We start from the raw sequence: 24,486 nt of genomic DNA on the forward strand, positions 1-24,486 counted from the left end.
CGACGTACCCGGGACCTTATTATGGAGAACAACCCGACGCCCCCTGCAAGAGACCTCTTGAAACAGTCGAATGTAGTCTACTAATTCTTATGCCCCGTCCGTGGATGTCCCGGCTCTTCTATGAAACTGTCCAAGAGGATTTCCTGCCATGTACAAGAAGGAGCGATTAAAAACCATATCACGACAGCACACCAGGAAGCTATCTCCCGCGATGATATTATCAAGAATATAAAGATAATAGGGAGGGCTCCTGACCAGCGACGCTTGCGACTGCTCGAGGCACTCCTCATACAGCAAGAGAAGCCCTCATTGAATACGACGCAGGAAGTGCTCTTCCTCCCCACCAACTTAAGGAGACCTATGTGCATAAATAATACAAGTAATACCAGACCGAGCGACACCCCCGATCAAAGAATACCAGATGAGACTAGCAGCCCAGCAGCCAATGACATCGCGAGCCGTCGTGACACAACGCCCAGGGAAGCCATGCCCCAGCCTCGACGGTCTGCTAGGCTGCAACATCGCGACCTTCAACGGCGAGAAGCGTCTTGAAGAAAACTTCCTTCAACCAATGGCGGGAGCGCATTGCGCCACCGGTCAATGAAAACGCAGCTAGCGGTTGACCCCCTGCTGACCTGCCGCTATATATTGAGTAGATCTTAGCAGCACCAAAAGTCTGCTCCGATCCACTGCCGTGATGATACCGAGAGAAACGTTGGCCACTAGATTAACTTATATTTTGACCTATTTGTTCATTTACTGTGACAAAGAAATAAATTTGTAACCATTATCACTTAAATTGACTCCTCCTGATGAGTAATATCGGCGCAATGCTCGCCAGTTGTAGTAGCAGAGAGAAAGCTATTATTAGAAAAATAGAGACGACTATTTACAAGTTGAATGCAGCTGATGCAGCAATATCTTTCAATAAGGCTTGTTTGAAAGAGGGTCTCCTTCTAATATATTATTATTATTATTATTATTATTATTATTTCTTGGAAGAAGGAAGAAGCCCCTCTTTCAAACATTGTTAAAAGAATGGCTGTGTTTGGCTAATTAATTCTATGATAACTTTATCATTATTATTATTATTGTTTTTTTTGTTTATCACAGTCCTCCAATTCGACTGGGTGGTATTTATAGTGTGGGGTTCCGGGTTGCATCCTGCCTCCTTAGGAGTCCATCACTCTTCTTACTATGTGCGCCGTTTCTAGGACCTCACACTTCTGCATGAGTCCTATTATTATTATTATTATTATTATTATTATTATTATTATTACTTGCAGCCTGGCTATAACGTTTCTAAAACCATTTCAACATTATCCTAATCTGGCAAGATTTTTCAGTAATAACATTGTCCCACCTCTCTCTAGTTTGTAATCATCCAAGCACTCCCCTGGTTGGCTCAGTAAACCTCAAAGTACTCTTTAAAAAACAAACCATTTCCTATAATAAAATAACACAGAATTGACCAATAACCATTTGAGAATAGCAGAGAAAACTTAAGCTAGTCAGAACTTCAAAATTACATTGTACCAAGATGCTTTATGCATTGCGAATTGCTGAAATGAAAGCAATCTTTCAGTATTGATTGCATATGATGAAAAGCATTTTCCCAAAATTGTAAGGCTTGAATGTTAATGTTATATGACCCCACAGACCTTGTTTTACCTCGTAAAGGGCATCACTCATGTTTTTGACCAACAGTCCTAACAATCAGATTGTCAACATTTGATCATGACGTACTATTTGAAAAGCTGGGTGAGTTTTATACCAGCAATACCAATACGTCCTCTGTTGTGGAAGTATTTTGTCTAGATATCTATAACGAAGAGAAAAAATGTGTTTACCCATTACATCAACTTAAAAAAACTCCTAATACAATTAAAACACTTAGAAATCTGACTTAATAACTGTACATGACTAACATACACCTTGTAAGTTCTCAACTGATTACATTTTCATTGCAATAATTCCTTACCCGTGAATTAGACCCATAAATCACGAAAGCAATACCACTTAAGATTAATTCAATATTCGACTATTTTTCTCTCCAAGAAATCTTTTGACAAAAAAAAAAAAAAAAAAAAAAAAAAAAAAAAAAAAAAAAAAAAACATTTGGCTGGAATGAAGGAGACTAAAATGACGACTATTTCTCCTTCAGCTCCATCCAAAAGGCTTCGAGAATTCTTGCAGCAGATCAAGGGTTCATTATCATGATACAACGGCCTCCATTACTAAGAATTAGACTAATTTACAAATAAGTAAGTATACTAGCTTTCATTATTCATATCTATAGTTACGCTGTATAGTTACACTGTTATCAGGTCAAAAAAAGTGGTATACACAAATTCGTTACCCATAAGGAGTTGAGTGGCCACACGATTGTCTTAAGAAAATCGAGACTGCGAACTGTGTTGTCGTGGACGTCATCAGTTGTCCGTAATGCCCGCGGGGAGTTGAGTGAGAGAGAGAGGGAGGGAGAAGAGACGAGAGAGAGAGAGAGTTGAGAGAGAGAGAGGAAGAGAGAGAGAAGAGATCTAATAAATAAATTTATCGTTAGTCTGGTTATAGTTAAATCGCACTTAAACCGCAGCAGAGGGATTCTCTAATCCCTCTGCCGTGGTTTAAGTATCTGTTAGTTAATTGTCTCGACAAATCATAGAAGAAGAGTACCTCTTAATAAAACAGAAATAGTCGACGGGTCACATACGCTGACTATAGGCCTGCGGCATTGTGTGACACGTGCAAAGCAATGATAGCACGGTTATGTTATAAGGGAGGATTAATTCAGAAAGCTTTTGGTTTTGTGTCCATTTTATGCAAATACTTGACTAACTTTAATGCAAATGAATAGGTAATATTATAAACAAACCAGACGCATGCAATAAATACCATTCAGTATCAAACCAAAATCTGATCATGAATTGCAAAAAGTTTATAACATTTGTTCTGTGCAAATGCTAAATGGAATCGACTGTTTTACCGAATCATTGTAGATTTTTATAACAGACTATATATCTAAAAGATAATCCTATTAAGTATGGAATTCCTGATCGTAGTTACGACTTTATAATTTAACATGACACCTCTGATGAAAAGTTGAGATTAAAGTTCCAGGCAAATTATATATTAACCTTCTCCTATCTCAGGGTTCGTACTTTTACATAGGAACTGTATATAACAAGGTCTACAGATACCTATATAACAAGGTCTATAGATACTTATTTAACAAGGTCTGTAAATACCTGTAGATTCGGTATATAATATCTCCAGCAGAGTCGGTGTTAATGGCAAAAGTTATTTGCATTTATTTTACAAATGATCAATATTTTAGCACAGGAGTTGACCCCTTGTGTCATTGACAGATTAATGGGCCTCTTTTAAATCAAAGTAAAAGCATTAAACAACTTACACAGTTCAACTATCGACGCCAATTTGCACCCTTTGACATCGAAGTAACTCCTCCGTAGTCGTTTCAGTAAATCCACAAAGCCAATTTGATACAGCTACACTAACAATTTAAACACTAAACAGATTTCTTCAAATATTTAAGAGATTTTTTTTAAGAATCAAAAGCATCACATTGCGTCGTTATAGCCGTAAAAACTTATCCGCAACCCAACAGAAGTTAACAAACGAACCTGACGCTAAAATTAACTGCTTATTAAGTTATCTACTTCTTTATTTGCTTCTTAATTTAGATATTACTTTCATTATTCATAACAATTTCGTGATTCAGCTATAATATCATCGTGTTTATTTTGCAAACAAGAATTACGTATCTAGGCTATTGTATTTAATTGACTGCATTCGCTATCCTAATTTACTCATGGACCAACAAACAATGAAAATTACTGATAATAATAAAAGTCTTGGCCAAATAGTCCGTAAAAACCGACTGTCGACAATGCGCTTACTCCAGAGTTCAGTTAATTTCAAAATTCGAAATACGTTCGTAGTAATAGACCACGTAACAAATGGAGCTTTACTGAGAAACAGTCTTAATTCTCTGTTGTTTTATATGGTAGCTTAAATGACTCGACCTAACTGTCGAACTGTGAGATGTACCTAATCGTCTTCGTGGATGTATAGTACAGAAACGACTTGCATCATCGAAATGGCTGCAGTAGAACTTGAAGCGAAATATCGTCTGTAACTAAAATTGTCTCCATTAGATACTTATTAGGGAAACAGGAGGCTCGATACGAGTAATATTCAATGATGAATATATGCGTCTCTCATTATTAGAGAAACGGACTATATAGTTCCTTTGAAGTTGCTATGAGAAGATGATAATCTCTCTCTGTAGTTTGTTATCATTAAAGAACTGAGCTGCTCTTAAGATTGACCTCAATACCTGCTCTTAAATGTTTCTTGTTCCCGTCTTGTGGTATTGAATACAATTTGAATTGACAGCATGGCCAGGATTCTGGACAAACTGACAAATTCCTTCATAGTTTCTCAAATAATTCTAAACCTCCCAAGTGTCGAGATGTAACAGGGTTTATTTAATCTAAATTTCACAAGAGAAGAAGAAGAATCCTTGTTTGTTTACAAACCCCCTTAGGAAGGCTCCTCACTATTTCTGGTTTTTAGGCCGTATTTTGAGGTCTTTCTCGGGATTTTGGACTACAACTTGTGAGTAAGATGGCAGTGAACTAGATAGTGCTTCAAGTTAACCTGTTTGTTGCATAGACTCTTTATTTAGAATTTTTTTGCCTCAGACCCTCTAGGCGTTCTTAGGCCCGGGGTTTCGGGTCGCCTCAGGACCAGATGGGTAATGTATGCGAAGTAGTAGAACAACTTGTAGCTTTTCCCTTATCCCAAAGTGTTGATGATGTTATTGGAGACCCAATTGAAATAGAAGATAAATCACAAGACTTGGATTGTAAGGTTTCAACTAATAATGATGATATAAAGGATACTGACAGTGACAGTGATATCTTTGCAATAAAAAGTGCACCCGAAGGTGCTTCTCAAGTAATGGAAATAACTGATGATGAAGGGCCTCGCTCACAAGACGAACCTCGTGTTCCTTACACTATTGGAAGTCTCTCTCCCGTTGATGATGATAAAAATGAAGAACTGGACAGTCCTGAAGAAATTGTTGTAGCGGCTTCAGTGTATAGGAATGATGAATCTGTGGATGATATGCCAGAAGAATGTGATATGGATTCAGAGGTAAATAAAGAGAGTGATATTGAAGATGATTTGGAAAATGATGATAAAGGTTCAAACATGATGTCAGAAAGTCAGTGGAATTTAGTCCTAGAAACTGTAGGTAAATTAAGGTTCACTAAAGGAAAATCCACCAAAGAAAAAAGGAGGGAAGCAAAAATGAATGGGAAAGGTAGGTTGTCAAAGAAAAAGAAATTTTAATAGTTTCATTTTCGGTGATATAATGGCTCTTTCTGTTGCCACTTTAAATATTAATGGCTTAAATGAGGTAAATAAGCAAATGAAGGTTGTGTCTCTTATCATGTACTATAAAATTGATATCCTGTTAATTCAAGAGCATAATGTTAAAGATTGATATCCTGTTAATTCAAGAGCATAATGTTAAAGATTCTTCAGTTATGAGTTATCTCGCTCAATTTACAAGTTTAGTGTTTAATCCATCAATCAATTTAAAAGGAGGTACAATGATATGTATAAATAATAAAACAAGTGTAAAACTTTTAACTAAGGAAATGGACATTAATGGAAGAATTGTGGGTGTAAGAATATGTTACAATAAATGTATTATACCTGTCATAAATGTGTATGCTCCGTCTGGTACAAGTAAATCTGCAGAAAGGGAAGACTTCTTTAGAAATGAAATTTTGTACTACCTGAGACATAATAATGATTATCTAATCTTTGGGGGTGACTTCAACTGTATAACAAGCACAAGAGATTGCAGTAATAATAACAAAGCCTTGTTGTCTAAGTCTATGAGTACTCTTGTGAAAAACCTTGCCTTGAAAGACAATTACAAATTCTCAAAGAGAATACCAGAGTACGCTTATATACGTGAAAACTATGGATCAAGGATAGATAGGATGTATACTGTCAAGTTATTTGATAATATAATATCTGCTGACACTGTTCCAATAAGTTTTTCAGACCACAGTATGGTTGTTTTGAGGCTAAAAATTAACACGCATGAAATTTGCACAGGGTATTGGAAGTTAAATGTGAAAGTTTTAGATTCTGATGAAACTGAAGGAAATTTTATGCATGTATGGCAGTGTATAAAGCAGAAAAAAGGTACATTTGATAACATACTTGTATGGTGGGACTGGGCAAAATTACAGTGTAAAACATTCTTTGTCAAATTATGTAAAAAGATATCACAAGAAAAGTATGGCTTGCTGAACTTGCTACAAACAAGATTACGGCATCTTTATGACATAAACTACAAAACTAGTGTAAATTATGACAATATTAAGCTTCTCAAAAATAGGATTTGTGACATCCAGAATGATGGGTATAAAGATAAGGGCCAAACTAAATGATCTTACAATGGGTGAAAAAATGTCTGCACATCTACTTGGTGCTGAAAAAAAGAAAAATCATACTAGCTTTACTAGCATAAAACAACCAGATGGTTCCATTATAGAAAGTATAGAGGGAATGTCTGCTTTTATTCAAGAGCATTTTGAAAGATTATTTGGTATGGTCTCAGGTCAGGAAAAAAGTCAAGACTATTTTCTTAGCTTCTGTAATTCTAGTTTGGACCAAGAAGATGTACATTTGCTGAGCAGAGATTTAGAGGAAGCTGAGATTTTCGATGCTGTCAAGAGTATGTGTAAAGGTAAATCACCTGGATATGACGGGCTTCCTATAGAATTCTACAAAAAGTTTTGGTGTATAATAAAATCTGATATAATGGAGGTGTTCAAATTCATTGCAACTATGAAATGCATGTCAGATAGTCAATCCTTAGGTATAATAAAATTATTAGCTAAAACAGGAGATTTATCCGTGGTGGAAAACTGGAGACCTATAACCCTACTGAATGTTGACTATAAAATCTTTGCTAAAGTTTTAGCAAACAGATTGAGATGTGTTACTGAGAAGATTATCTCCCCCGAACAATATTGTGCAGTGAAAGGAAGGTCAATTGTGAATTGTAATGATACGATTCGAGATGTAATTTTTCATGCAAAACAAAACTGTCTAGATTTGGCAATCTTAAGCTTAGATTGGTCTTAAGCCTTTGATAGGGTAAATATGGATTTTGTTTTTAAAATAATGAAGAAATTTGGTTTACCAGAGGAATTTGTGGACCTAGTTCGAGTTTTGTATAAGGATTGTAAAAGTCGTATTTTTGTAAATGGGTTTATTGGTTCCCCCTTTTGTATTAAAAGATCTGTAAGACAGGGCTGCCCGATGTCAATGCTGTTATATTGTATATTTCAAGAACCTTTATATAGGGCAATGAAGAGTAACAACAAGATAATAGGGCCAAGCCTACCTAACAGTGTAAATATATGTTTGCAGGGTTATGCAGATGATTTATCTATGATTTTGTCAACTGATGATTCAGTTAGAGAGTGCTATGAAGAAATACAATTGTTTGAAATTGCGACAGGTGCACAGCTAAACAAGGACAAAACTAGTATAATTGGGTTTGGTAAATGGGAGAACCGAAACACCTGGCCTCTCAGTTGGTTAAAAACTGTTGAAAGTATAAAAATTCTTGGTATAGTTTATTATAATGATTTTGAGATGACGTGTGAAGAGAATTGGTCTCGCCTTGCTAAAAATATTGAAATATCAGTAGCTATGCTTAGTCCAAGACAACTGTCTATTTTCCAGAAGGCTATTATTATTAATTCTCTAGTTTTGTCCAAAGTTTGGTATATTTCTCATACCTTCCTCCATCAAAAAAATACATTGCTCAAATAAATGTGCATATTTTCCGGTACGTCTGGAGGGGTACTTACCATCCTGTAAAAAGAGAGAGACTTTGTTTGTCTAAAGAAAAAGGTGGATTGGGAATAATAAATGTTTTTTTTTAAATCATTAGCGATTTTCAGTTCGACAGCTCTGAGTGATATTAAAAAGGATATAGGTTTGAGCAATTTCTATTGCAAGATGAGAATAAGCTTCTTGTTAGATTTGAAGGAAATTAATGAGATTTCATTTTTATCAACATCATTTTATTCAGTAGTAATTGATGTCATCATGAAAGTTTCTCGGCATGAAAAATTCCTAAACTTGAATAGTAAAGACTGCTATAAATTTATAAGGACAGAAAATGCACCAAAAATTGAAGAGAGTTATCCACTTTTGGACTGGGAAATGGTATGGGGGAGCATAAACAAACCTTTCATTGGTATCATAGAAAGGGAGTTTGCTTTTAAATATGCACATGGAACCTTTGCGACCAACAACCGGCTAAAAATGTTAAATATCAAAACCAGTGATAGATGTGATCATTGTGAAGATGTTGTACACCTTGCATATTTTTTACTTTTGCAGTCACATAAAAACATCATTGGAGTATTTCCAAAGTGTGCTTTTCAATACTTGTAAAATAAATAGAGATAATATTTTGAAAACATTAATGTTCAGTTTCAATTATAGGACTAAAAAGGATCTTAATAGTGCCACTGTATTAATTGTAGGGTATTTATATGCTGTTTGGGTCAGTAAAAAGAAACATTACACAAAAGAAGAAACAGATGCCTTTATTAAAAGCAAATTTTGTTATGATAGGTGGCTATTAAAGAACAATTACAAAGAAAGAATGAAAAATATATTCACGATAGAGTACATTAATTACTGTTTTTAAATGGCCAGTATTAATTTTGTAAGTAATATCACAATTAATATCTAGTGTTAAGACAAAAAAAAGTTTTAAAGTATAGTTAACAATAAAAAATAAAATCCAGTAATTTGTAAATATTGTAGGTGTACATTTTGTAATATTTTGTAATACCTTACTTATGTAAATGACATGTAATATTTTTCTAATAAAAGTAAAAAAAAAGATTGTTCACAGAACAGGACTGATTAAGGAATGTATACAAACACGAGGCCACAAACAGAAAATGGAAGGTATTTCTCTCTTCCAATCCTCACCAGTTTCTCCAAAAACGCATAGCCTACTATACCAACGAGTTGTTCCAGTCAAAACTCATTCCCGGCCTATTCCAAAGGATTTCTCAATGTACTGCATACACCAACTCCAATCAAGTTGACTTGGGCAAGAGATCAGTCACTTTTGAACTTTCCATATAGAAAATGATTATTCGTGACGTCACGTGCAAAAAAGTGCGACAGATATTGTTATCTGTACTTCGAAGGAGGTGGCGATGGCCTTGGAATTAGGCCTATGTCGATTTACTAAAGGTTTATTCTCCGACCAAACTAACAACCAGGTTATGGCACAAATAGCCTTCTACTCTCTGCCACATATAAGGCTTTATTTTCCTGAATAATAATAATAATAATAAATAATAATAATAATAATAATAATAACTAATAATAATCATAATAATAATAATAATAACAACACCGAGATGCTGTCATAACAACGACATATAGCTTTGGTCTATCAAGCAACGAATGGCAGAGTAAAAAACATAATTACCGTCAGAAACCAGCTGACATCCTACCTAGTTCACTTTGCATAAACAGGTATTGTGGACAAATGAGAAGCACAGGATGAATAACTACATAAAACATAATCAGTACGACAAACCTAGTACTTTTCAATTCAGAAGAAATGAAATCTGGGTTTAACAAGAAGGTCCCTGACCCTGTCAATGTATATTTAAGATTCTGTGTAGATCTGTTGACCTATTCCTACTTACATATTCATGCACTGACATATTAAGTATGCATAAGGCCTACAGTAACCGTAGTGTTTACGGGAAAAATGGTTTTTTTTGACTGAATGCAAAATTTTTTGCAAACTCGTCTCCAACCTTGAGCGACCGATAGGATGTTTTTTACCTTCTAACTAGACGAAATAGCGTGCTGTTTCATCAACGGAGATTAAAAATATGCTATATTTTATCAGAAATTATTTTTCTGCACTGTTTAACACGCTCGTTATATATTTTTTACGTTTTCATTCTCATAAATAAATCATAAATATCCTACCCTAAAATTCCTGTATCTTTAACTCGACGCGAAACACCTTTTGTAGGCTCCTCCATAGGGCGGTCCTAACCACAACACACCCTCCCCCCCTACCCCACGAGACAGCAGCAACAACAACAGTTTGTAGGCTTACTCCCCGAGTTGACGAATATGATAAACTTACCGAGTTCAGTTGTCGACTCCTGTCATGAATGTTGAATAGCATTTAACCTCGACGTCAGCTAACGTATTTAGGCTTCAGGTGGTTCCAAGTGGTGCCTCCTCCTCCTCCTTAGTCGTCGTTGTTGTTCCTCCCCCTCCTCCTCCTCCTTAGTCGTTGTTGTTGTTCCTCCTCCTCCTCCTCCTCCTCAGTCGTTTTGGTACAAACTGAAGTCGTTTCAGTACATCCATAAAGCTGATTTGATACAAAACCAGTTCGTCTCCTTAAAAGCAATTTAAACGCTAAAACTGATTTCTTCAAACAATTACGAGTTTCATAATAGGAAATGTCATCTTTGCGTCATATTGATAGGCACTTGTTTTGAAATTCTCTTAATTAATTACTCAATCGCAGATTTGAAAGACTCGACATTTCGTCATAATTCCTATAAAACAAAAGCTACCTCAGATATACCGCGTTGATTTCGCAGTTATGAATCTCAAAAGGGTGTCATCGATTTACTGAAAAATTTCTCGATTTACTTATTGATTTTCTTACTGATTATCGATAATAATTGACTACAAAACAAGATACCAAATTTTTTTTTTTTTTTTTTTTGCAAATGGTTCCTAGAGGCGGACTGACGACAATGTTTCTTCCGGAGACGAATTTCTCACGACCGCTGATTCTTTCAAGATGACGAATTGGCAATATTAGAGCACGTCTCAGATTTCACTTTGTTGAGGGACATTCTCTCTCTCTCCTCTCTCTCTCTCTCTCGTCTCTCTCTCTCTCTCTCTCTCTCTCATCTCTCTCTCTCTCTCTCTGTTAAGAGACTGGCTTTACCGATTTATTAAATTTTCTATTTAGATTTAGCGTCAGTCATCGATTCAATGACGGTTTTTTCTGTCATGTTCAGTAATCGAATGACATGAATGATCTATCTAATAATAATAATAATAATAATAATAATAATAATAATAATAATAATATAATAATAATAATAATAATAGAGGCAACAGTATCAACCATCTGATGTTCATGGACGACATCAAGCTGTATGGTAAGAGCATCAAGGAAATAGATACCCTAATCCAGACTGTAAGGATTTTATCTGGGGACATCAGGATGGAGTTTGGAATAGAAAAATGCGCCTTAGTCAACATACAAAAAGGCAAAGTAACGAGAACTGAAGGGATAAAGCTACCAGATGGGAGCAACACCAAACACATAGATGAGACAGGATACAAATACCTGGGAATAATGGAAGGAGGGGATATAAAACACCAAGAGATGAAGGACACGATCAGGAAAGAATATATGCAGAGACTCAAGGCGATACTCAAGTCAAAACTCAACGCCGGAAATATGATAAAAGCCATAAACACATGGGCAGTGCCAGTAATCAGATACAGTGCAGGAATAGTGGAATGGACGAAGGCAGAACTCCGCAGCATAGATCAGAAAACCACTAGGAAACATATGACAATACACAAAGCACTACACCCAAGAGCAAATACGGACAGACTATACATAACACGAAAGGAAGGAGGGAGAGGACTACTAAGTATAGAGGACTGCGTCATCATCGAAAACAGAGCACTGAGGCAATATCTGAAATCCAGTGAAGACGAGTGGCTAAAGAGTGCATGGGAAGAAGGACTAATAAAAGTAGACGAAGACCCAGAAATATACAGAGACAGGAGAAAGACAGACAGAACAGAGGACTGGCACAACAAACCAATGCACGGACAATACATGAGACAGACTAAAGAACTAGCCAGCGATGACACATGGCAATGGCTACAGAGGGGAGAGCTAAAGAAGGAAACTGAAGGAATGATAACAGCGCAGCGACACAAGATCAGGCCCTAAGAACCAGATATGTTCAAAGAACGATAGACGGAAATAACATCTCTCCCATATGTAGGAAGTGCAATACGAAAAATGAAACCATAAACCACATAGCAAGTGAATGCCCGGCACTTGCACAGAACCAGTACAAAAAGAGGCATGATTCAGTGGCAAAAGCCCTCCACTGGAGCCTGTGCAAGAAACATCAGCTACCTTGCAGTAATAAGTGGTACGAGCACCAACCTGAAGGAGTGATAGAAAACGATCAGGCAAAGATCCTCTGGGACTATGGTATCAGAACGGATAGGGTGATACATGCAAACAGACCAGACGTGACATTGATTGACAAAGTCAAGAAGAAAGTATCACTCATTGATGTCGCAATACCATGGGACACCAGAGTTGAAGAGAAAGAGAGGGAAAAAATGGATAAGTATCAAGATCTGAAAATAGAAATAAGAAGGATATGGGATATGCCAGTGGAAATCGTACCCATAATCATAGGAGCACTAGGGACGATCCCAAGATCCCTGAAAAGGAATCTAGAAAAACTAGAGGCTGAAGTAGCTCCAGGACTCATGCAGAAGAGTGTGATCCTAGAAACGGCACACATAGTAAGAAAAGTGATGGACTCCTAAGGAGGCAGGATGCAACCCGGAACCCCACACTATAAATACCACCCAGTCGAATTGGAGGACTGTGATAGATAAAAAAAAAATAAATAATAATAATAATCCTATGATAATAATATTAATAATAATCATAATAATAATAATCCAATAATAATAATAATAATAATAATAATAATAATAATAATAATAATGAGTTGTATCAACTGTCTTTGTGGCTGTACTGCAACGATACGACTTATTCGAAATGGCCCTGAAGTAAAGCTCACTCTGTAAAAAAAATGAATAATAAATAAAAATCTACATTAATCACATATAATGAAAAAAAAAATGTTTGATGCAAATAATTATAGATGGACAAGAAACTAAAAGAGAATTGTACCAGTTAATTCCTCAAGTAATTACGTAATCTTTGGGAAAATAGGATAGGCCTAAAACTACAAAGGAATTGTACCAGTTAATTCCTGAAGTACTACAAGCTTCGGAACAATAGCACATTATATACAATTTAGGCCGATGGCCAAGTACACCTGCAATATGAAACAATGATTAGAATAGGGTTAAGGAAAGTAAGATGGAAGAAAGAGAATATGAATGGAGGTACAGCAAAAGGAATGAAAGGGGTTGCAGGTTGGGAACCTTAAATTATGCCTTCCGTGCACCACGCGTGAGGAGGTGCACTTACGGTACAAACCCCTAACGGTGCTTTGGAGGCCACGAAAACCAATGAAATTCTCTCTCTCAAAACAACACTTGCATGGCGTCGTGTAGCGTCACATCAGAAATCCCATTCAATAATACCCAAATGCGACTGATTAATTATTCTGCTATTACCAGTTCCTGATGTTGAACGAGACTGACAAATTCTAAGAGACTGGAGAACGGTGCTCCATTTCCTTCTTAAAATACTTTGGAAAGACATTTGTAAAATCCATTGTTTTAATAGGGACTTGACAGAGTTTATTGTTACTATATTAATTATACCTAATATAATGAAATGAAACTGTGTACTGCAGCATTTCACGTTCACAAAACAAATCTAAAACTACGTTAATGATCAAACACACTCCACAGTCTAACATTGACAAGGTCTCTCTCCGTTGCTTGGCAGTCAACTGTAGATGTAATATATGTCCTAGTTACCGTTCCCCATAAAACTGGCGTCACACATCATTCTACATACAAGGAACTTTAGAAATAGCTATGTATTAACTAACTCGGCTACATTGACGAATGATCCCAGACACAGTCGTTAACTATATTAAAACGTGCAGATTAGTGGGATCATTCTAGACAGGCCTCATGTTTTCACTTATGAAGGTGTCCAGTAAAGTTTCCAGTCTTTTTCGAGCTTCGACTTCCATAATCGAGCCTAAAAATGACTGGAATGACTGACTAACTTTGCGTGAACGGTTATGCCAAGTCCTTTCAAACAAACGTAACAAAGATATATTTTTGACTGCCGCCAAACATCAGAAAATTCTTCCTAAATAAATATGACAGCAAAGATCCCAGATGGAGGACGAACACTTCTCCAGTTGACCACCGATTGCCAAAACTTAAGAAATGCAACGGTTTGATGACTAATTCCAACAAATAGCTCTCATTACCTGTCAGCCTCAATTGTACTTTAGTTTAAAATAATTATATTTACGTCAAGGAATACTCCCTGTAAGGAATTGCTATTAATCAGATATAATTCTTACCAATTATTATAAGTACCAAGTCAAACACTTGTTTTGAATTTGAAATCACAAAACTGCAACACAATTAGCATTAAGTTTATGCCTTGTATTGCAACTTGATGTCTTGTATTGCAAGTTAAAGTCTTGTATTGCAAGTTAAAGTCTTGTATTGCAACTTGATGTCTTGTAATGCAAATTAAAGTTGTGTATTACAAGTTCGCTACTGTCGTTTATTGCAAGTTGATGTCCAATAAGCACATTCACTTAACCAGTCCTTTTCAGTCTCAATACTTGAACACTTGGCACCAAATGTGCCAATACGAAATGAAATACGGCAGCGAAACCAAATACCTTCGGTGCCCAGTTTCACGTGGGATGTAAATGACACCTAAATGATTAAAATTTCTCAAACCCTTTGAGGTTTGGCGGCAGCCATTAACACTGATACGTCCAGCTCGTCTCGAGCAAGAGTCAAGACAGACGAATAATAATAATAACCTGTCAAGTCACAAGGAGTAACTATGGCGGTGAACGTTATCTAACGCAAGTTTTGTCTTTAACACGTTAATTAACGTCAGATTTTTCTTTATGTAACGACAAATAAAATGAAACTGAAATAGCCACAATAGCATTTACATTCCCAAAAGTGATATTTAAATTTTGATAAACAGAAAAGTGTCCTATGAATAGATCCCGGTGTTTTTAACTGAGAGAGAGAGAGAGAGAGAGAGAGAGAGAGAGAGAGAGAGAGAGAGAGAGAGAGAGAATCCACTCAATAAATCACAACCTAATCTCCTTTAAAGTCGAAGATCCCAGAATTATCTTCTTCGAAATCCCGAACTACTGAAATGACAGGTGGGCGTGGCAGAGGCTTCGAGCTGTCAAACTGTCAAAATGTCAAACTGTCAAAATGTCAAACTCGCAAACGGTCGATGAAGGACAACTTACAAAGCTTTCTCTTCATTTCTGATAAAAGAGACAGAGACGCATTAATGCTAAACAGCCTGTGTTAAACGTGCGTTTACGCGCGTGCGTATAAAAGTTCCCACACCTATTACCTACTACGTAACATCTATATACGGAGCCTACCCACCAAAAACTGGGGCAAAAATTGATTCTATATACAGGCGTCATGATGTCCTTCTGGTAAGCAGGCAATGGCCCAGTGATCACGGTCGTTCCCCTATTCAAGCAGAATATTGCAAGAGATTATTATTCAGCAGATAGTTTAGTGTAGTCATCTTACAGACTGACAGATAAATTAAGTTAAGAATTGGTGATATACTGGTTCAGCGAGTACATGGCCGTTGATTACCGATGTTGGCCAAATTGGGCAGCTGCAAAAAATACCATAATAATAATGACACTTGAGGGTAGTTACATCTCAAGCCTTGCTATCTGATTTCCATCACTTGAAAAATGAGTTTTACTCTTAGATAATTCTTTTAAACTGCACCTTATCATACTTTTCAATTCAGGGATTCATTGCACCACGAATCACTACACTTGACCTTTTTCCCATATAACCCAAGACAGAAAACGTCTGTCTGACATCGTCTGTGTCGGTTCAAATAACCCAGATATACACAGCAGGCCACTTTCTCCCTTTAGCACCTTAGTAAAATTAAGACGAAAGCTTTGCTATGGACCCCAAACCACAAATACGTTCGAGATCCTCAGAATCTACAGAAATTCACAAGCGCTACAGAAAAACTTGGCAAAAGTGCCAAAATTCTCAATTCCGTGCCCACAATACCCCTTTCCATGACAGTCTTGAGATTCCCGATGGTAATTCCAACCTACAATTCCTACAATATCAAAAATATTTTCCATGGCAGTCTTAATTAAGATTCCCGATGGTCATTCTAACCTACAACATGAAGAATATGGCCCAAGAGAATCCATATTCTTACCAGTTCTTAGCTCTTGTTTAGGAAGGAAACCGTCCTGTCTGTCACTAGTCACTACACTGAGCCATCTACTGTGACTGTCAGGGAATGAATTGTTTTGGCCAATCAGAGGCCTCCACTATACTCGACGTTTCTATCGCCCTGGACAAAGCGTGTTCGTAAACGACCTCCCATTGGCTGGGGGAATGAGACCGGGTTTTCACAAAGTATTTCTATGGGGACGTTCGCCTTTGATGTCTAATATATATATAGATATATATATATATATATATATATATATATATATATATATATATATATATATATATATATATATATATATATATATATATATATATATATATACACAATATATATATATATATATATATTATATATATATATATATATATGAATATATATCTATATATATATATATATATAGTGTATATATGTATCTACACTTTACGAACGTGTAAACACATACACGAACAATAGAAGGTCAGTTAATAAATGGATAATTGTAGAAAGGGAAGATAGAAGAACAAGGAAAGAGATAAAAATCTAATTTTAAAATCCCAAACCAGCCATATCCCAAATATACGAAATGTCCGTAGATGTATATTTAAATTTAAATCTACTTCTATCTGTCATTTCTTATGTCAATGCTCTTGTGCAATTACACGTATTAACACAGTTATACCCACTCAAACACATGCACACATATACATACATGTAAACCATCCCAGCTTATTAGAGTATGTGACCATCATGGGATTATAACCACAAAACAAAAAAGTATTTGGTTGTTGTTATTAAAAACCATCTCTAGTATTTTCTTGTAGGGTAAGTGAGTTCTTGGAAACTACGGAGGAATTCTATACAGGACTTCCAGTTCCTAAAGGTATCACCTCCATTGGTAATGGGAGATATAGTAGATCCGTTTTGTCTACTGTCATTGGACATTTAGTACGAACCTACATACACATTAACACAGACATTCAAACAATTAGCCGATGTGATTGCATGTGATTTTATTATATATTACTGGGACGACATTTCATTTTAAAAAAACCAGGAACCAAAACATCCCATAAACACTTGAGTATTTGCGTACTCAAATCTTTCCTTTGACCAAGAAGCAAAGGCTTGGACCTCTGGACTCGGCCTTACCAACATAGATGTGTTCTGAAGCTAGAGCAGGGGATCAATATTGAAATAACTTGCTGATCGAAACCACAGATATTTCTTCTTTTCATTCGTATCATCTGTTGGTTGTCCTGGGATTCTATGGCTGTATTCTGGTCGTTAAATTAGGAACCATTCTTCTAGTAAGACGAAATCAGGAGGCAGGTAACTTGTGCTATCGGTGTCGTCTGTATACCAACATCTCTCTCGCAATTATCTTTTCCAAGTCTCCCCTACAGAGGTCTGTTTGGGTAGTCAGGTCTGTAGATCCTGAGGCAATCTGGAGGCTGGAATGAAGACGATCTGGTTCAGAAATGAGGTAGCAGCACCCATCATGAATCAAACTCTGTTTATTCTTCTCGTTAAGATTGTGGATACAAAATGCAGTTGCAAAGCAAGTCAGTACTTCTTTGCTTATACATTATAAAAGGAAATGCTTACGTAAACTAATGAAAGACATAAAAGCTACACACACATTCTTAACACCCTTCCCACCAAGGGAGATGTCCCAAGCTCCTATAAAAAATAAATACAATCAGGGCTCATGGTCTGAAAAAATATAAACTACTCCTCATCGAGTTCACAATTACCCATAAGTAACCTTATTCTCAAGGCTCTAAACTTCACAAATCAAGTCAAGTACGGCAATGGTCGAATCCAGTCAGCTGCAGTCAGACTCCATTTCTTGACGTGAAAGTAGGAACCCCGCCACTTCCTCAGTCAACCTGAAAATAAAAGTATATAAATTACTTATTCGCATAACATTTGACACAATGAATACAACTGTACTAAATCTACATAGTTTAATCTTGTGATAAAACTGTGAACCTCAAAATTAAACTATACAAATGCACGAAGGGGCAAGACTGGGAAGTTTTAATAAATGGAGAACAAATCTAAAAAATCCAGTGACCTCAGATAGTCCAGGATCCCGTTAGTCCCTTTGAAGTATAAAAAAAAAATATTTGCACAACATTTCGCCTGTTTCTATATAGTGGCTGGCACCTGTTGGCAGATATTAATTCATTCACATGAATAAAAAATAGTCTCCCACTAACTCATGAAATGACATTTGTAATGCGTGCTGCTGACACTGGCAGGTTATTAGTTATGTGGTTTTTATTTACGACGCTTTTATCCGGAAACTGAGTTCACAATCAACTGCTAAGAAGGAGAGAGAGAGAGAGAGAGAGAGAGAGAGAGAGAGAGAGAGAGAGAGAGAGAGAGAGAGAGAACCATACAACGCCCCAAAAGGAAACTCTTGGGAAAAAAAGCATAGAACTGAAGTCTATATGTATACGATTGAATATTTCATGCGACAGACTTTGCAAATGGATTCATGAGAGATTGGGTCTACTCGTATATAGTCGCAGGCAGAAAGGTCAGTGTTTCTTATTTGTGGGCTCGATCTGTAGGAAATCCGCTCATTTTCGGTGGCCCGTTTCCGCTGCCGCTTTCGCCAGAGAGAGCAATGTGGTGCCACAACTTCCCCAAGTCTCCTTGTGGATATATTACAGTGCCATCGGTTTGAAAGTCTGACTTCAACCGGTAGTTTCTAGTGGTAGTTTCTAATCGTGAACTTCGGAATAATCAGAGGGCGTTTCACGACATTCTCCCAAAGGGCCTGAGGCTTCTTCCTCTCCCTCCGATATCTGGGGGAGCTTCCTGTGTAGGCTTGGCTGTGTAAAAGTCCTCACGTAGCCCCTGAAACAAGGGACTGAGGGGCGAACGAACCACCTGATAAGTGGAAAGGAGTGTAGTGACAATGCAAATCTCAAAGGTGTAGTTTCTTGTGTGTGTTCTCTACACCAGTGAAAAGGAGTGTAGTGAATGCAACTCTCAAAGGTGTAGTTCCTCTGGTGTGTTCTCTACACCAGTGAAAAATAGAGTAGTGAATGCAACTCTCAAAGGTGTAGTTCCTCTAGTGTGTTCTCTACACCAGTGACAAATGAGTGTAGTACCAGTGACAAATAAGTGTACTACCAGTGACAAATGAGTGTAGTGAATGCAACTCTCAAGGGTGTAGTTCCTCTGGTGTGTTCTCTACACTAGTGAAAAATGATGTAGTGAATGCAACTCTCAAAGGTGTCGTTCCTTTAGTGTGCTATCCACACCACTGAAAAATAGTGTAGTGACTGCAACTCTCAAATGTGTAGTTCCTTGTGTGCTATCTACCAGAGAGAAATGGTGTAGTGAACCCTCAAAGGTGTAGTTCCTCTAGTGTGTTCTTTACACCAGAGGAAAGGAGTGTAGTGACTGCAACTCTCAAAGGTGCAGTTCCTTGTGTGCTATCTAGTGTGTTCTCTACACCAGAGGAAAAATGTCTTGCAACAGAAATCAGAAAGTGGTTCAGTGGAGAAAATGCGTCAGCCAAAGGACCACTCGATGAACAACTAAGGAAACGCAAGAAGTCTATCTAAAAAGTATAAAGGGTAAACCCCTCAAAAAAGTAAAGTGAAATCCTAAAGTGACGTTTTAATGAAGTGAAGACTTTGAGAGACAGTGCTGAAGCGTTTGGTGGTGTTTCTGTGTGCTTGAGCTTTTGAAAGAACCTGTCCAGACAGAAAAAGAGCTCTTAGAAGAACCTGTTCAAACAGAAGAAGAGCTCTTAGAGGAGAACCTGCCCAGAATTTCTGCTTCCCTGTAAGTACCATGATGATTTCCCTGTTCAAAATTTCTTTGTCCTGAATGTCAACTTTCAACTTGAGTTCATGACTGTGAATGCCAGGGTGAAGTTTCTGTTTACGAAATGACTTGGTGATGTGATATTGTCTAATCCAGACGGACTGTTGTAGGGTTCAGGTTAAATCTTGACGTTTCACTAAGTGTCCACTGCAAGATAACGTGAGAATTTCTGAGTGGCTGAATCCAGTTGCTGAATAATTCCCTTTGTGCTTCTTCCATGACACATACATACATACATACATACATACATACATACATATGTAGCCACATGCATACACTTACACAAAGTTATGTCTATTCTAAACTTCATAAAAGAAGAAGAAAACTTGCTGAGTTTTTTTTTTTTCTTTTTCTCTAATTTTCTGGTTTATCTTTTTCTCAAATTTTCTGAGTTTTTTCTTTTTCTATAATTTTCTGAGTTATTTTGCTTTTGCCGCCGTATTTCCGTTGGTATATCACTGAGGTATTGAAATGAATATGTGAAAGAGAGAAAGTCTGAGAAAATTACAGCTGGTCTAAAACAAAATCCAACTATATTTACACTTTTGTTACCCTTTGTGGGATACAAATTAAATCTCTCTCTCTCTCTCTCTCTCTCTCTCATTCTTCTTTTTCGTGTCAAAGCGAGTGTTCGTATCTCCGCAGCAAGTAGTATCATATCCGACAGAGAGAGAGAGAGAGAGAGAGAGAGAGAGAGAGAGAGAGAGAGAGAGAGAGAAATAGGATGTAAGAAAGAAAATCTTTGTGATCAGCCTAGAGAATTTCCTTCATAAATCTTCTATATTACTGTTGTTTAAATGTTGTATATGTTAAATTAGTAATGTTGTATTCTCCGTCAATAACTACTAGACGTTATTTATATAATTAGGACAATAATCGTTGCATTAAATTCCTTGATGGGTCTAGAGATGAAGAGCGCTTCGTCAAGGGAAGTGATTGGACAGGACACGGCATTCTCAACCTTTCGGCTTTATGAATAAGAGCGGAATTCCCTTTTAGGCTTGAGGGAGGATATCGTTATCAAGGAGTCTCTCTCTCTCTCTCTCTCTCTCTCTCTCTCTCTTCTCTCTCTCTCTCTCTCTCTGTGCGGTTAATACACAAATTTGCTTTCTGTATTTTCACAATGTAATCCTCATGGGCGAGTGCATCTGAACAAAAACTACACATGACTTTTGACACTCATTCTTTTGTTTCTAATTCACCTTCTTTTGAAGCATTGGGTTATATTATATACAAATACAAGTCTTTTATATCCCTGTAGAATAACTTAGTCAGTTGAAAGCTCTTTGCTTCGAAGACCATTTTCAGTTTTTTTTTTCTAAAAGAAAATTGTTCAGATGACTTTGTTCGTCCATCCGCACTTTTTCTTCTCACCGTCTTCGTCTCGTTTTCCTCCTGTTGGGCCTCTCAAACCTTTTCTATCGCTCCTGTTATCCCTCTGAAACCTTTTTATTCCTCCTGTTGTGCCTTTCAAACCTTTTCTATTCCTCCTGATATTCTTTGAAACCTTTTCTATTCCTGTCAATTTCAGCCCTGAATGACGACCTCGTCATAGGTTCTACTGCCTGCCTGGTCTTTGGCCTCATAATAATAATAATAATAATAATAATAATAATAATAATAATAATAATAATAATAATAATAATAATAAAACAGAAGTCTCGAAAGTCATCAGTTGAATTGTATTCATTACAAAATCAGCCAAAGAAAGCTCACTATTATTTCTATTTTCATTTCACTATCATCATCATCATCATCATCATAATCATTAATCGCATTTTCATCACTGTAAATGTTGCATACATCATTGAACCGTAGCCTATAATAATAAAATGAACAATAATATCACCGACGACAGATTATTGAAGATTCGTAAAAATAAGACAACCAGAGATGGCAACTGCCATAATCGGGATTGTTTACATCCTGTCACTATGCTTAGGCGTCAACATCAGCCAATTAGAAAACAGAACTATAAATTATTAAGTTTTCATTGGTCAAGCAACGTCCAATAGCCCGGCCACTCTAGACGGACGGAACGCATCCGGGAATGCTTGTTTACACACAGTAGCGGCCATGTTTTCTGTGCCGTCAGCCAATCAGAACGGAGCTTCAGAAGTCGCTACATTCTCATTGGCTGAACACTCCCGTGGGGGTGAATCCCTAGTTGATAAGTTTCTAAGTTTAACATTTCAAACTTTTGCACTTTACGAACTAACTTTATTACAATTCTTAATTATGTATGCATAATAAAGTATACATATATGCTACTTAATAATGTATACATATATACATATGTACAGAATCTACTTTAGTCACTTTTTGCCAGATGTATATAAAAGAAAATCTGACAACTCAATAACTTCTCGGAATTACTGATATATATTTATGAGTGTCCCCTTTTCTCTTCTCGTGCTTACAGTCGATTCTGTGTGTTTTGTTATATGTCATTTTATTCAGCATTTATTCCTCTTTATTTCTGTTTATATGATTATAACTCCCATCGTGTCATTAAGATATAAAACACGACCATGAAACACGAAGAGTTTTGGACTTGACTGGGTAGTGGAGGCTGAACAACTAAGACTTCAAAGGTAAATTGGACCTTAATGAATGATTTCATATGGCTGCTTTCTCCCTCTCTCTTACTTTGTTGGGTTACGCCTTTGTGACGACTATACTATTTAAACTATTTTTTACTAATTTATTTGACGTTTGACGCTCTCTCTCTCTCTCTCTCTCTCTCTCTCTCTCTCTCTCTCTCTCTGTGCGGGTGAGGGTTGCAGCTGTTGGCTGGTTGTGGGTGGGCATTGGGTGGGTTGCACAGAGAGGTTTGTTTACAAAAATACATTTACATACATATATACATACATACACACTGGGTCAAAGTCCTTGAAATATTATATTTACTTTTATTATTATTATACATTTATACATATTCACACATATACATACATACATACATTGTGGGTCAAAGTCCTTGAAATATTATTATTATAATTGTTATTACGTCAAGCGTAAACTTGGAAGAAGCAGAAGGAAATAAAGACTTACATGAGAGAGAGAGAGAGAGAGAGAGAGAGAGAGAGAGAGAGAGAGAGTTTATCAATGCCATCAGTGACGAGTGAATGAAGTAATTAAGACCAGCAGCGACCACGAGGAGGAGCAGGAGTTGAATTGTCAAAAGGTTCCTTACTCTCACCAGTGTCATTCATTGTAGTATCTGGATTTTAGGATAAAAATAACATCCTCTGATAAAAACCCCTTTGAATGAATACACGGCCATCATACACAGCAGCAGCCTCTCGTGCTTGGTTATTCAACCCTGTGTTCCACATCCACATGAATATCACCCGTGTCTATACAAGTATCAGACATATCACCAACCATGACCCCTGTGTTAGTATCAGTATCACCACTGTTATCAATGTCACCTGTATTAACAGATTATTATCCCCCTATTAACCTCAGTTCCTTATTGACTTCAGCTCTACGTACACACCCACACATGGAATCAAAACACCTGGTTCACGACGTCGGGTTATTAAACCTAGAAATCTAGAAATAAAAGCATAATGTAGGGCGTAGCTATTCATAAGGGCCCATGGAATAAATAAAAAACACGATTAGGAGAAACGGTGAACCTCTGTGAATCTGCAACGGCGCCCTTTTCAACACAGAAAGAGAAAAAGGTCTGTTTTCCGTGACAATTAGGGAGGGAGAGGGAGGGAGATGAAGAGGGAGAGGAAGATGTGGATAAAGAAAAGAGAGAGAGTCAATTGGTATATTTGTGGAAGGGATAGAATCTTTATTGACAACTGCATCAATGCACTGCAGTTTGCGTCAAAGTAAGTCGTCAACTATATATCGTTGCAAAAGGCGTTTCAAGTCTTTAGATTAATTCTAGATTTATCTCCCGACCATGTTTTCAAAAGATATGTATGGGAGATATTCCTTTCCGGATTTGCAATTTGGAACTTAAAATTTTTAAAAAATCATTCCCGCACAGAACTGAATTTGCTTCCTGACCTTCCCGGATTTCAGAATCACAGCTGCAAACAATAGTATCGTCCATAAACAACTCAGAGAGAGAGAGAGAGAGAGAGAGAGAGAGAGAGAGAGAGAGAGAGAGAGAGAGAGATTGTTGGACAGTTCATATCATGGTGGTTGTATAAATCCTGAATGATTATCATGACAGTGTATGTCCATTCGATATCCTCACTCAATGAAAAATCTATTTATTTATTTATCTATTTATTGGGGGAAGTCATACAACTGGGACTCCTCAAGCCCTAATTAATGCAGGCATCAACACC

The sequence above is a fragment of the Macrobrachium nipponense genome, chromosome 35, assembly GCF_015104395.2.
Source record: "Macrobrachium nipponense isolate FS-2020 chromosome 35, ASM1510439v2, whole genome shotgun sequence".
NCBI lineage: Eukaryota > Metazoa > Arthropoda > Malacostraca > Decapoda > Palaemonidae > Macrobrachium > Macrobrachium nipponense.